This window comes from Stenella coeruleoalba, assembly GCF_951394435.1.
Source record: "Stenella coeruleoalba genome assembly, chromosome: 6".
NCBI classification, from domain to species: Eukaryota; Metazoa; Chordata; class Mammalia; order Artiodactyla; family Delphinidae; genus Stenella; species Stenella coeruleoalba.
The window spans coordinates 12,790,126-12,804,179 of NC_137151.1; positions in this window are offsets into that span (position 1 = coordinate 12,790,126).

Genomic DNA, 14,054 nt, shown 5'->3' on the forward strand with positions numbered 1-14,054 from the left:
AGGGTACAGATGCATGTGATGTGAGGGCAACTGGGAAGAACTAAGACTCTCTACCCTGGAGAAGAGACGACCTGCCTGGGGAGAAGAGTGGGCCTGATAATGGCCATCCGATATCCGCTAAGCTTCATACAGAAGAATGACTTAGACCAACTGGTGGTTCTAAGAACCTTTTGACACTGAGTTGCTCACTAACAGCATGGGCTATTTCATGGAGAAGTGGACCCCCCATCTGTGGAAATGTTTGAGAAAAGCCTTCTAGATCATCTGTTGGGGTGATGTAACTCAGAAGACAGTCACCACTACCCAGAGTTGCGGTTGAACTTGATCTGGGAAGGCAGCTCTTGTAGACCGGCTCTCTGGAGAGTGGTGATGAGAAAGCTTAGGCGGCCACCTCTGGGTTCAGCAGGGCAGTAAATGACGTCTGGGTGCAGGGGTGGGAAGCAAAGGCGCTCAGGCTGTTTATTGGCCAAGACTCCTTATTCCCCAAAGACTCTGAAATTCCCCTTTTTTGCCGCTGGGAAAACCTCTTTCGGCACCTGTCTGTGCATCCACACGCAGTCTGTGTGCCACTGATGTCTGTTTAGCATGTGTGTGTGTGTGTGTGTGTGTGTGCTCGTGTGTGTGTGTCTTCCTCGTGATGACTTGGTCAGCCGTTAACGTAGGAGCAGAGCCCACAGCAAGCCCTCCACGGTCGGTTCTCTCCATCTAACCTCACCCTGCACGCTGGATCACCGGACTCCACTTCTCCCCCTTGTGGATACCTCGCGGTCCTGGGCCCAGGCCACACTTACTCCTACCTCTGCAGTTGTGCCCCAGGTCCTGTCTCCTGAAATGGGTCTCCTCCCCCTGGCCTGGTCCTCCCTACACAGCAAGGCCCAGGCAAGCGCCTCTCCCTCCATGGGCTTGGGGACGACCCACCACTTAGCTCCGAGTTGCGCCTCTGAAGGAACAAGGACAGACCTTTAGAATGGCTTATGGAGATGAGCTTGTTTAGGTGTCTAGGTAGGTTGTCCCAAAATTATAGCCTAAAACTTGGGTGCAGGAAATTTATTTGGGAGGTCATTCCATAGGGAACGAAAGTAAGGCAGATGGGAAATGGGTACGAAGGAAAAATCAACAGAAAGGTGAGTTATTGAAGTTCCAGGGGCTCGGTTTGCTGGGACCTCTGTGAGCTGTACAGAGTGCCTCTGGGAACTGTCGTCAGGATAGAGACTGGGGCACTTGCTCCCTCCCAAGTGGGCCAGGTTGCCTGCATTTTTGGGCTACGCTTGCTTGCAGGCTGAGTGGACTCTCTTCAGAGCAGGCCCCGAGGCAGGAAGAAGGAGAGCAGAGCTGCTTGTGCTTCCAGCCTGTGAGCTCTGTCAGTCCCCTGTGACCACCCCCCGTGCAGCGCAGGTCAGAGGGGAGCAGAGGGGACGTTGAAACCACGTGCTGCACTAGGTCCAGCTGGTCCTGTGCCACCTTGTATCTTCCACTATGGTCCCACGCTATGTTTATTTCAGCAACCATTTATTGAGCACCACTGTACACCCAGGTTTAGACACCAAGATACAGGAAGTTCCAGGTCTGTTTCTTATCTCCTGCCACTTAGATTGAAAGCTGTTTGGTGCAGGGAACACAATATTTTGGCCACACTGTGGGCACCCAAACAGATTTGTTGATTGATTAATTAACTGATTGAACGATTTACTAAACTAAGCTTTCATGGCTTCTATATTAAAAGTCATTCCTTATCGTAGGAAAAACTGTTTACTTTCAGGCCTCCGGGGCATTCTAACCTGCAGTGTATGCAGTACACATTTCAATGATAAAGTCCTTAATAACTACAGGATGAGTTGGCAGAATGATTTAGATCGAAAGTCCAGAGCAAGGCAATTACATCTGGCTCCCAGCTTTAAAAATTGAAATAATCTTTATCTGAGTTTTGAAAAGTACGTTAAAATTATAACATCAAATGTCAAATGTGGCAATGACTTATCCTGGGCACCGAGGAGGTAGAACCTTAATATGCGTGTTGCTACCACCTAAAGGTTAAACACATCTGATGCGATCTGGGGCGTTAATTGTACTTTTATCGATCGCATCGGGAATCTGAATAGCACCAGGGAAATGAAATTCTTGTGGCCAGACTTTCTGCCATAGACTTTCCTCATCTCCTTTGGACAAATGAGACGTTTGGAGAAGGAATTCATCTCCAGGGGCTTGCTGTCCTGCTAAGTTATTCTCTATTTCTCATTAATTCTTCTCTTCCTCTTGTTCTGTCACCCACCCCTCATGCCCTCCCTGGCCCATCCGAGTCACATCAAGTTGTCAGATTCACCTGCTCCAACCTCTTCCTCAGTGCTCCACTGAGCTCCCCTCCCTCGGAACCAAGGCTCCTGGGACCGGGCAATCAGGGCTTAATTATGTCCTTCTTGTGTCACTTGCTAATTGTCACTTCTATGACTCTCTTGCTTGGCTCCCCGGGAGATGCTGCCTTTTGATGTAAAAGGCATGTCTTAAGTAGCTGTAAGACAATGCAAGCTGATACCTGCGAGAACTGCTTTGAAATTGCCAAAGGAACATTAACAAGGTAAATTCAAAACCTGGAGCGGAAGTGGAAAAACTTGGCTTCTTTCTCTGGGGCAGCCGGGACAGGCAGTAACGTGGATACTCCAGGTGGGGGCCAGGGTGCAGTAGAGCAGAGCTGGGAAAGTCATCGAAACAAAATCACAACCTCCATAGGTGACCCCTGGGTCACACAGACGCAGTGTGAGCAAAAGAAGCCAGACACAAAACACATACTGAGTGATTCCATCAACATGAAACTCAAGAATAGGCAAAACTAAGCGCTGGAGGTTAGGAAAGGACTGACTTCTCAGTGTATGAGTGGAGGGAATGGTCTCCACCTTGATGTGGGTGGTGTATACGGAGGTAAGAACACATCAGATTGTACACTTTACTGTACATACATAATACCTCAATTAAAAATATACACTACCAAACGTAAAACAGGTAGCTAGTGGGAAGCAGCCGCATAGCACAGGGAGATCAGCTCGGTGCTTTGTGACCACCTAGAGGGGTGGGATAGGGAGGGTGGGAGGGAGGGAGACACAAGAGGGAAGAGATATGGGGACATATGTATAACTGATTCACTTTGTTATAAAGCAGAAACTAACACGCCATTGTAAAGCAATTATACTCCAATAAAGATGTTAAAAAAATAAATAAAATAAATTAAAAAAAGAAAAAGTAACAACTACAACAACAAAAGTAATAATACAACCGTGGATGTTTGTGGAGCCTCTCCTATGCCCCATGTGCCCGGCACTGTGCTGCTACTTCCCTGAGTCCTATTTGACCCCTCACAAGCACTCTTCAAGGCAGGCGTCTCCAGCTTCGTTTGCCACGTGGGGAAACAAAGGCTCAGAGAGGGTAAGAAACTCGTCCAAGAACACGTGTGTTACAAACCCCTCCACTTGTGAACTGGAAAAAAGTGGCAGAATTCTGAAAAGTCAAAGGTTCTACCCTGCAGTCAATCCCAGGACTGGACCATGGTTGGTCATCTCCAAGCTATGAACACGATTCCCCCAATGCCCACTGTCCATTTGGAGGTCTGGGAAAATGACAGGACTGGGAGAGGACGGGATCAGAGGTCACGGTGCAGAGGCACTTTAGGGGGTGACAGTGAGCGGGGGAGAAACCACTGCCCAGGGGAGAAGGCTGGGTGCCCAGAGCTCAGACCCCTCCGCCTCTGAACTTGTTATATCCCAGCTGGATGTGGAAGGGTCTGCACACACCGAGGGTGCCTGCTGATTATTTCTTGGGAGCAGGGTGGTTGCCCTCACACTTGATGTAGAAGGAGAGCCTTTCTTTCTCCCTCCCTCCTTCCTTCCTTTCTTCCTTTACATATTCGCAGAGCACTAACGAGGTGCCAGGACACCAGGGATGCTGCAGTGAACTCGACAGGGAGTCCCTGCCACCGAGGAGCTTGCAGTCTATACAGGAGACAGACATTGAGAAACCAAATAAGCAAACAAGCCGGATACGCTATGTCACATTACGTCAAGTTCAAGGGAGGAAAACACAGTCCCTAAGAGAGGTGGATGCAGGGCTAAGGCTGCTGCAGAGAGACGGATGTGGATCGATCTTTCTGGGGAGGGCTGAAGTGAGCAGGCTATTCATAGATCAGGGGAACAGTGGGCCAGGCAGGGGCCCAGCAGGTGCAAAGACCCTGAGGTGGGAAGGAAGCCCTAATGTTGGAGAAGCGGCAGAAGGCCCTTTCGGTTGAGTGAGGGAAAGAGAGCGGTGGCTGAAATCAGAGCAGACAGGCACCAGTGGTAAGGAGTTTCATCTCTCTTCTGAATATAATGGGACCTTTCGTAAGTCTCTGAATAGGGGTGACGCCCAATCTGAATTTCTTAGAAAGATCGTTCTGGCTGCAACTGCGGAACTGCCTTGTCCGGGCAAGACGGCAGCAGGGCGGCCAGGAGGAACCTCCTGCAAAGTCAAGGCAGGAAATGGGCCCCAGGGAGTGTGTGCCAGGCCTGTCTGCGAAGGCACCACCCGGTGAGAAGTTACACACAAAGTGCCCCCTAAGACGCTGTGTATGGGCCTGACTCAGGCCCTCCAGGCCTCTGCCTAAGGACCCCACTTGTGAAATGACAGTTGGTCCAGGAACGGGACATTCACAAGCAGTGAGTCCAACACAGAATGTTTCCTTTTTCAATTCTTCTTTTACCCTTTTGTTTCCCTTGAGGGCACGGAATTTCCCAAGGCTTACAACCAGGGTCCCCAAAGTGGGATGCATTAGTCTCATGGCTGTGCAAGAGAGTCTCTGGGGGCAAGAGATGAAAGTGTTGGAACGTATCTTTATAGCTTGTTCTTATCATATAGATCTCTAGGGGATTCAGTCTATGCTTATGTGCAAAGTACATTAGTAAGACTGTGCATGTACTCAATTTCTAAATACATATATTGGGAGATGTTATTAAAATATTTGGGGACGGAATGGGCAACAAAAATATATTTGGAGTTCATTGACCTACGGGATAAATCTCAAACTCCACGACATGGCTTATGACTGCCCCATCATGGTCTCCTGCTTCCCTCCCCTCCCTTATTCCCACATCCGCTGTGTCACAGAAGTGTCTCCCCATTTCCTATCTGGTCCACCGCGGGGAGGGGCTGTAGAGATGGTTGGGAAGTTGTTAACAGGCTTTCAGAACTCAGCCTTTCCTGAACCATTTCCCTCACTGCACTGCCCCACCCCTGCTACCCTCATGCCCAGAACATATTCCTAGCACACCACCTGAAATACTGCATGGCTCGCACTTATCCCCAGTTCATCCGTCTCCTCTGGTTGTGAGCACCTTGGGACAGGGGTGGTGATTTATTGGTCTTTGGATCTCAGGGTTGCCAGAATTAGCAAATAAAAATAGAGGGTGCCTAACTAATATATTTATGTATATATTGATATACATAATAAGTATGTCCCGGGGGCATACGTATTTGGGACACACTTACACCATAAAATTAGTTGTTGTTTATGTGAAATTCACATTTAACTGGGATCCTATATTTTAACTGGCAACCCTATTGCACCCCCAGGGCCTGGCTCAGGGGCTGTCGTGGTGGAGATGTTTGATAATCATCTTTTGAATGAATGTCTGAATGAATAAGCCAGGTAGCAGCTATAAAGATTCCCTCTCTGCACCCTCTAAAACAGAGAGATGCGAGGATTTATCTTCTATCTATTTAGTAATTCGATTTTTAAGGGGAAACTTGACACCATTAAGAGTGTGTGTGTGAGTGTGTGTGTGTGTATTTTCAGCTCTGTCCACTGACTGGGCCTGGAAGCAACAAGCAGTGACCCCCTAGTAGCCATGAACACATCTAGCGCCCATATCTTGATTTCTGAATGTCATTCCTCTCTAAAAGTTACATGGAGAAGTGGCTGGAAATCTCAAGGGCTGCCTGGAACACCTCTCTTTGTCAGAAAAACAAGGGTGAACTTAAAGATTAATTGGGTCTAGTATAAAAGGCATCGGACCCACTGGAAGAGGTTTCAATGCACCAATCTGTGGCAATTTGAGCATCAAAAAGGATAATGTCTATAATGAATATTAACACACATTGAAAAAATTAATGCATTCATACTGATGAGAGAGAGATGGGTGGGTGTGTGGGAGAGAGAGAGAGAGGAGAGAGAGAGGGAGAGAGAAAGGAAAGAAGAGTGAGAAAATGAGAGAGAGAGAATAAAAAGGTGAAAATATCCTTCTTTCCAGGAGAATGCTAGCTAATAAATATGGAAGGAACAATAGAATTAGAAAATCACCATTTTGTAACCAACAATGTAATAACTGATTCAGGTGAATACGATCAAGGGTGATAAAAGTATTTGATTTGATAAGTGGTCATTCAAGAACAGGACATTCACGTGGACTTAAATTCTTCTCCCGCAGATTATTTATAATTATCAAGGGGGAAGTGAATGGGACCACAGCAAGATCCGGCAGCCCTGCCCTAACCATGCAATCAAACATCACCCACAAGGATCCTGGGTTTGCGTCTTCTGATAAGAATCAATGAGTAGTAACAACAATACCTATATAATATTCTTGGCCGAAATGCTTAACCAGAATCTACCTGAGGAAACAATTGTCAAATCCAGAATGTGGAAAATTTTACAGGACAACTGGCTTGAAATCTTTATAAATATCAAGGTCATAAAAGACAAAAAACAGTGAGAGAGTCGTTCTAGGGTAAAAGACACTAAAGGGACACAGCCACAAAATGTCATAGATAAACCTTGATTGGGTCCTGGATTGATGGAGAGGAACAAAACACTACAAAAGACGTTTGGGGGACAATTGAGAAAATTCAAATGATATTGAATTACTGTTAATTTTCTTACATGTGAGTGCTATTTTGTAGTCCTGTAGAAGAATATTCTTATCCCAGGAGATGCCTGCTTAAGGATTAAGGTTGAAGTGTGGTGATGTCTGCAACTTAATTTCAAATGGTTCAGAGAGAGAAAATGAATCTAGGTGAAGGGTTTGGAAACATTACAAATAAAAAAGATCAAAAAAAAAGAACATGAGCATATTCAGAGGAGAAAAGATCCAGAAATTGACGAAAGGCAGGGACAGAGGGAGGAAGGGCAAAGCACTTGTGAACTGCCAAACTGGCTACAAGAATGCTGTTGTCTGAGACCCTCCCTCCCTTTTTCATCTCCTTCCAGAACATTCCCCCTACCCAGTCCCAGCCAAGCCTCCACACTATATGATACTCTTGCCAGAGCAGAGGTGAATAAGTGATGAAGAAACTTAAAACTCCTGTGATACATTTGGTCCTTCCAATCAGAGCTCAATGTTTCCAAACGTCATATTGCCCTAATATCTTTATTATACCACGCGTGCACACACACACACTCACAGAAATGTACAAGAACAATCCAACATCTACCCGCAGCCTCTCCTCCCTCCTGGCCCATCTGAGATGACAGAATGCACCGTCTGAGCAATGATTCCTTTCAAGACAATAATTACAAAACACTTAGTGGTATTTCCAAATGATTATGCATTTTACTTAAATATTTATCTTTCTCCAATTTGACTTAAAATCTATAAGTAATTAGTTATAAGCCCAGCTACCAGGCTGATGGGCGGTTTCCTTAATTTTCTATGCAGTCGACAGGTTTTAACTCTGAAATTATTCTAGTCACAGCATACTTCAAAGGTCTAAATGAAAAAAAAAAAGTTAAACGCCTTAATATCTTTGAGATTTGCAAAGATATTTGAAGATTTGCTGAGGGATTCAGTGTAGGGATGAAGAAAGTGTTTTGTTAGTAGGCAGATGAACTTGCATCTCCAATTTGAAAGAAAATATGAAATCCAAAAGCACAAATATTATTTAGATGAGAGAGCACTGAACAATCGTGGTTATTCCTCTGCAGCCCATGTCTCTGAGCCCTAGTTTACACTGGTTTGGAGGAAATACGGGAGAATGTTCTCCCCTCCTCTTCCAAGGGTAACCATGTTTTCACAAGTATAACGTGCAAACTGGAACACCCTAATTCTAAGGTGTCTAAGCTAAACTGAAGCTCAAACCCTCTCCTGGACAAACGCACACCCTCTGGCTACATTTGCAAGCCTGCAGTGTCACTCTCTGTGCAGCCTGTGTGGACCTCAGCAGTGTGGCTTCGAGATGCCCTGGTGTCCTGGCTGGGTCACCCTCGTAGACCTTCCTGTTTGGCCTGGCACTGGCCTGTCCCCTGCAAGGTTTCCAGGCTTCCAGTGGTCTGTTCCCACTCCCACCTCCCCAGGCTCTCTCCTGCCACATCCTTGCGCCATCTGTCTCCTCTCTGCCCCCCAGCCTCAAGGCTCGGGAGTTCCTGAATAAAGATCTAACTTGTCAACTGAATTCGACTTGGCTGACGGTCTTTGGAAATTACAAATTGTTTGCTGCCATTTGCCACGGTCCCAAGATAGCCAAATGCTGAAAAGTGGTGCTGGGTAATTTCGAATTATGGTCCATCAACAAGCAACAATGGTTCCTTCACTCTGCCCAAGGGTTAAACTAACCTGGAAAAGACAATTTCATTGACCCACATACCCTGGGTTACACTGTTTAGTTTCTCTTCATTTTATTAATTTTCGATTTCTATTTACACATCAATTGCCCTCTAGACCAGGGGTCAGCTAACTCTCTGTAAAAGGCCAGACAGTAAATATTTTCGGCTCTGAGGCCATATGTTCTCCGTCATACAACTCCTCAGCATTGTCACTGGAAGCACGGACATGTCCACACACAACAGGTAACAGGGGGTATGGCTGTGGCCCAGTGGAATTTGATTTACAAACACGGGCTGCAGACTGGATATGGCCTGCTGGCTGTAGTTGGCCGACCGCTCTCTAGACTAGCCCGTAACCTTCCTGAGGGCAGGGAATGCGTATTATCATCTGTGCCTCTTCAAGGCTTAGTACAGTGTGTGACACACACCGAGACGTGCTTGATCCATGGCCATGGATGGAATAACTAAATAAATGACCCCAGAGAGGCTTAAGCATTCTCTTCTTGGGGTCTCCCATGGCACCTGGCAAAGGCAGGCACACAGTAGGTCCTCAGGAAGTCCCAGGGTTGAAGGATAGACTACTGAGAGGAGAGGGCTCTTCTCCATGGGGGGAGGGCTCCAGCTTGGGCATGCCCCACGTCAGCGTGGCCGGGGCCTGCCCTTGACCTTGCCCTCTGACCAGTCACTGTCTCCACTTTGCAGCTGGTCCTCAAAGAGGGACAGGAAGGACCTGGCCCCCCTTCCTCCATCCCTTCCTGCCCTTGCTCTCCCACTCCCTTCCACAGCCTAGTGAGTGCGGGACCGAAAATCTCACCATGATTCTCGTTATGTAAACCCTTCCAAGCTCCTCATTTCTGTGTTTGGGGCTGGGACTGAGCATTGCTCCACGCATCAATGAACACAAAAGAAGAAACGGTTATGGGTGTAACTCCAGTGATTATACAATACAAACCCCTCTACAGAGTGTCTTATAGACATATGCATTGCAGGAGTTTCTTAATCCACAGGCACATATATGTATGTGTGTATGCCTATGTGCATATGCACATATATGTATCTGTGTACTAGGAGATATTAGTTGTATATTATATGTACATGAGTATGTATCTAAGTACATGTATACAGAATCCCACTTTCCTCAATGGCTATAGGGCCTGAAAATTAGAGATGAAAAATAGGCGACTTTTCAACATCCCAGGAGTCTACTCCCTGGGCCTTACCCCTCCCTCCCTGCCACGTCTGTCCGGCTCTGCTCAGCACTCTTACGGGAGCTTCTGCTCCAGGGGGGCCCATCCTACCTTTGCCACTTGCTGCTCTTGGGCCAGCTGAGAAGCTCTCCTAAAGCAGCACACCGTTGTAAAGCAATTATACTCCAATAAAGATGTTAAAAAAAAAAGAGAGAGAAATGAATGTGAAATAAAGAAATTTCCAGACCCCCCCCCAAAAAAAAAAGAGACAGCATGAAGAAGACATAAGGGTCAGTCCTAGATTAGGGCCCACGTTTTCTCTGCGTTTGCTATAGGACAGAGTCATCTGCTCCTCAAATCCCACATGTTTGGTGCGGCAGAAGCACAGCTCCTGCCAGTTAGTCCCTGAAATGGATTTGGATGCTTTAGGTGTGCATGTGTGTATACATGTGTGTCTGTACATGTGTATATATGTGTGTGTTTGTATATCTACACATGTGCTTGCATGTGCCTATGTTTGTGTGCTGCATGTGTGTGCTTGTATGTACATGCCTGTATTTGTGTGTACATGCGTGTGTGCACATGTTTTGTGTGTGCTCGTGTATGTGTGAGAATGCATGTGTACTCATATACATATCATATACAATTAATGCAATGCTCTCTGTAAAGCCCCTTACCACCTACCGAGGGACAGTGAATTCTGTTGAGTTAATTGTCTAGTGCAATCAACTTGGGAGCTTTAGGGCTTTGGAGGTGGCGCTGGAAGAGGTAGGACAGAGGCAGGACTCAGGAGGAAGGAGAACTGTTAATACCAGCACAAGCTGATGGAGCCCTTAGTGTGTTCAGCATCATTCCCAGTCCTTCACTCGATGAACTCACTGGTGGTCAGAGCATCCCTAATAAACTAGGCCCTAGTATTGATCCCCTTTTCTAGACGAGGAAACGGAGGCACAGAGAGGCTGAATGACCTGTCTAAGGTCACATGTTTGTAAGTGTGAGTTAGGATTTGGACTCAGGTAGTCTGGCTCCAAAGCCTACATTCTAAACTCTGAACCAGCGCGGCTGTGAGCTGCTTGGATGGTGGATGGAGAGCCCTGTTGGCAGAGGGAAAGGGGGACAGACTAGAGTTTGGGCCTCATTCAAAGCAGGTAGATGCTGCTTACCAGCAATCAGTGACAGACGTACAAGAAGTCAGACCCAATGCTGACAGGTCTTCTGATTAAAAAAAAAAAATCAGACATACAGATTCGTAGGTGAAATTCCCATATCTTAAAAGTGTTTTGCAGGCCAAATAAAATACGTCCACCAGCCAAAATGGGCCACGGGCTACCAATTTGCTACTCCTAAGAATGGGAAGGATGGGGCCCAGGGTGGGAAGTGATTTGCCCCAGGCCACCTGTGCGGGATACACACCGATCCCAGGAACCCAGTCATCCTCCCAAGAACCTGACTCAGCACCTGGCTTCGGGGGACTCTATTGTCTCTTCCCCGACAAACAGGGACCTGGGAGAGGGGGCCTCACGTGAGCTGGTGTTCGCCGTCAGTCCCAGTATGTGCTCTGTAATGAGGACACAGGAGTACGGTCTTCTGGCTGTTAGCCTACAGCACGTCTGTCACAGCTCTAACAAGCTCTCATGAGAAAGTTTCAGAGGCGCTTCCTACGAATCCAGAATCATCGCGAAAGTGTTCTTTAGCTCCAGTTCACACTGGAGCAGGAAGCGGCTTCACAGACCCGAGACTCAGTGCCTCTCTGCACCCTACTTGCCCTTGGATTACTCCCCCACCCACAGCGCTTCCTCCATCACCCTACCAAGAGGACAGGTGGAGACGTCTCTGAGAAATGGACTTTGTTTTCTATTATTTCAGTCAGGAACCTGTGCCTTTGGATGGCAGCGGGCAGGAGGAAATTGCCTTGTGTGGTTTGGGCTCTATGAATCAGAGGGGCGCAAAGGGTTCCCCAGATCGGGGCAGGGAAAGATTGAAACCCCATATGTCCCACTCTTGATCTCTTGAGCCACCTAGTAAGCTGCCTCCAGGCTGACCCAGGGACACAGAGGCAGGGGTTCTGGTCCCCTGGGCCTTTTTTGTCACCTGGTCCTGTGAGCTGAGTCCTGGAAACCGAGAGGCTTGGGCTGGAACCACAGGTCTAGCCCGCAGCAGGGGTAAGCATTGAACACGCCTCTCTCCCCTCTTCCATTGATGTGGGCCTGCTGACAGCTGCCCCAGAATATCTGCTCCCACCCTTAGCCTTCCGACCTCTCCCTCCTGCTACCCCCAGTTGGTAACTCTCAGCTTGTAGCGTCCGCTCTCTCTGACCTGGCTTCACCATTTAATTTCAGTCCCTATGGACCCTAGTCACTGTTCCTCAGAAGTGTTTTCTAATCTGAGTTTTCCTAACTTTGCAGGATGAGCACTCGATACCTTGGAATGGTCCAGGCCTCAACAAAGCTATGACCCCAGAGGTGGGTGTCTTCCCTGCATCAGTCTCTCCCTCCTCTGCCTGGAGCCCCCACTACCACCCTCCTCTGCTGTCTTTTCCCAATGAATGCAATCCCTCCTTTGTATCCACTCCCACCAAACCTGCTCTCCAGAGAGATTTGGTTTCCCCTCATTTATACCCTGTTATGAGCCAGTGGCACCTGTCCCAGGGACTGACTCTAACTCTGGTCCCTGGACACAAAATGAACTTCAAGTCCCAGGGAGTGGGAGGGGGCTGGCAGTGGTGCGGCTGATCACCTGGTTGGGTGGGCCTCAGGCCATTAGAGTAGGAGTGAAATGAAAAGCTCTAAACAGCTAAGTGAAAGCTTGGTCCTCCTGAGAATCAACAGGCAGACTGGGAGGCAGGGCTCTTCAGCGTTTAGCATCAGCTGTCAGATTTGCAAGGCTGGCAGAGCTATGGCATTTGTGAGTTAATTTAACACATATTTGTTAGTTCATTTAACAAATATTTGTTGAGAACCAACTATGTGCTGGCTTGGGGAATGCAGCAGAGAACAGGCTCACAAAGTCCCTGCCCTCTTGGAGCTTCTATCCTAGTGGGGCAGACAGTCAGTAAGTAAAAATATGATTCATTAGAAGGTGACAAATGGTCCTGTGGAATGTACGTGGCACAGGAGGAGGCCAGCAGCCAGCACAGGAGTGAGAGAGGGGAGAGCAACAGGGGCTGTCCCTGAGATCAGGGGCTGGATGAAAAGGAGACCAGATAGGGACTTGGTTTTTATTCTGAGAAGGGAGCTATGGGAGGATTCTGAGCAGGGAGAGACTTGATCTGACTGATATTTTAACAGGGTCACTTTAGATGCTATAGAGAAGATATGGCAGAAGTGTAAAGATGGTTAGGAGGCTACTCCAATGATCCAAGTGGAAGATGATGGTACCTTGGACCAGCCTGGACAGTGGGGAAGGTGGAAGGGCTCAGACTGTTGAGGGAGAGAGGGAGGGAGGAGGGGAGGGAAGAAAGAAAGAAAGAAAGAAAAGAAAGAAAGAAAGAAAGAAAGAAAGAAAGAAAGAAAGAAAGAAAGAAAGAAAGAAAGAAAGAAGGGAGAGAGAGGGAGGGAGGGAGGGAGGGGGGATGGAAGGAAGGAAAGAAATGGTAACTTATTATTCATAAGTATGCTGCTGTTTATTGGAGCACTTTAGCACCTTGATTTACAGCCTACTTGTATCAGTTAGCTATTGCGATAATAATGCTACATAACAAACTACTCTGGAATTCAGTGGCTAAAACAACAATCATCTACTCTCACTCTTGCTGCTGCTGTGGGTTAGCTGAGATTCTGTTGATGTAGGTTGGGCTTGACAGAGTGGCTCTAGGATGCCCTTGGCTCCAGATCTGCCCCATAGGGCTTGGGCATGTTATTCTCATTGCAGATGCAGAAGCACAAGAGGACAAGCCCAAATGGGCAAACATATTTCAAGTCTTTGCCCGCATCATGCTCACTCTTGTCTCTTTGGAGAAGCAAGTCACTTGACCAACCCCAAACTCTGGGAGTAGAGAAATCAACACCAGGAGTAGAGACATCAACAATCTAGTGGGAGCAAAACCACACAACAACAAATGGTATGAATGTAGGGAAGGTGAAGAATTAAGGCCAATTACTCAGACTGTCATATCACTCTTCATTGCCTCCTACCTTTCCATGAAGAATAATTTGGGATCATCAAGGGATAGGAAAGTGGCTCTGGGACCTGAGTTCCTTTTCCACTCTAGTTTCTTCCATCTCTTTCCTCCTCTCGGTTGTTCTTTTTCAGGACTGTGACTTTGTGTTCCTCTGAAGAAGCATCAGTCAGCCCTCTTTGGTTGCAAGATACAA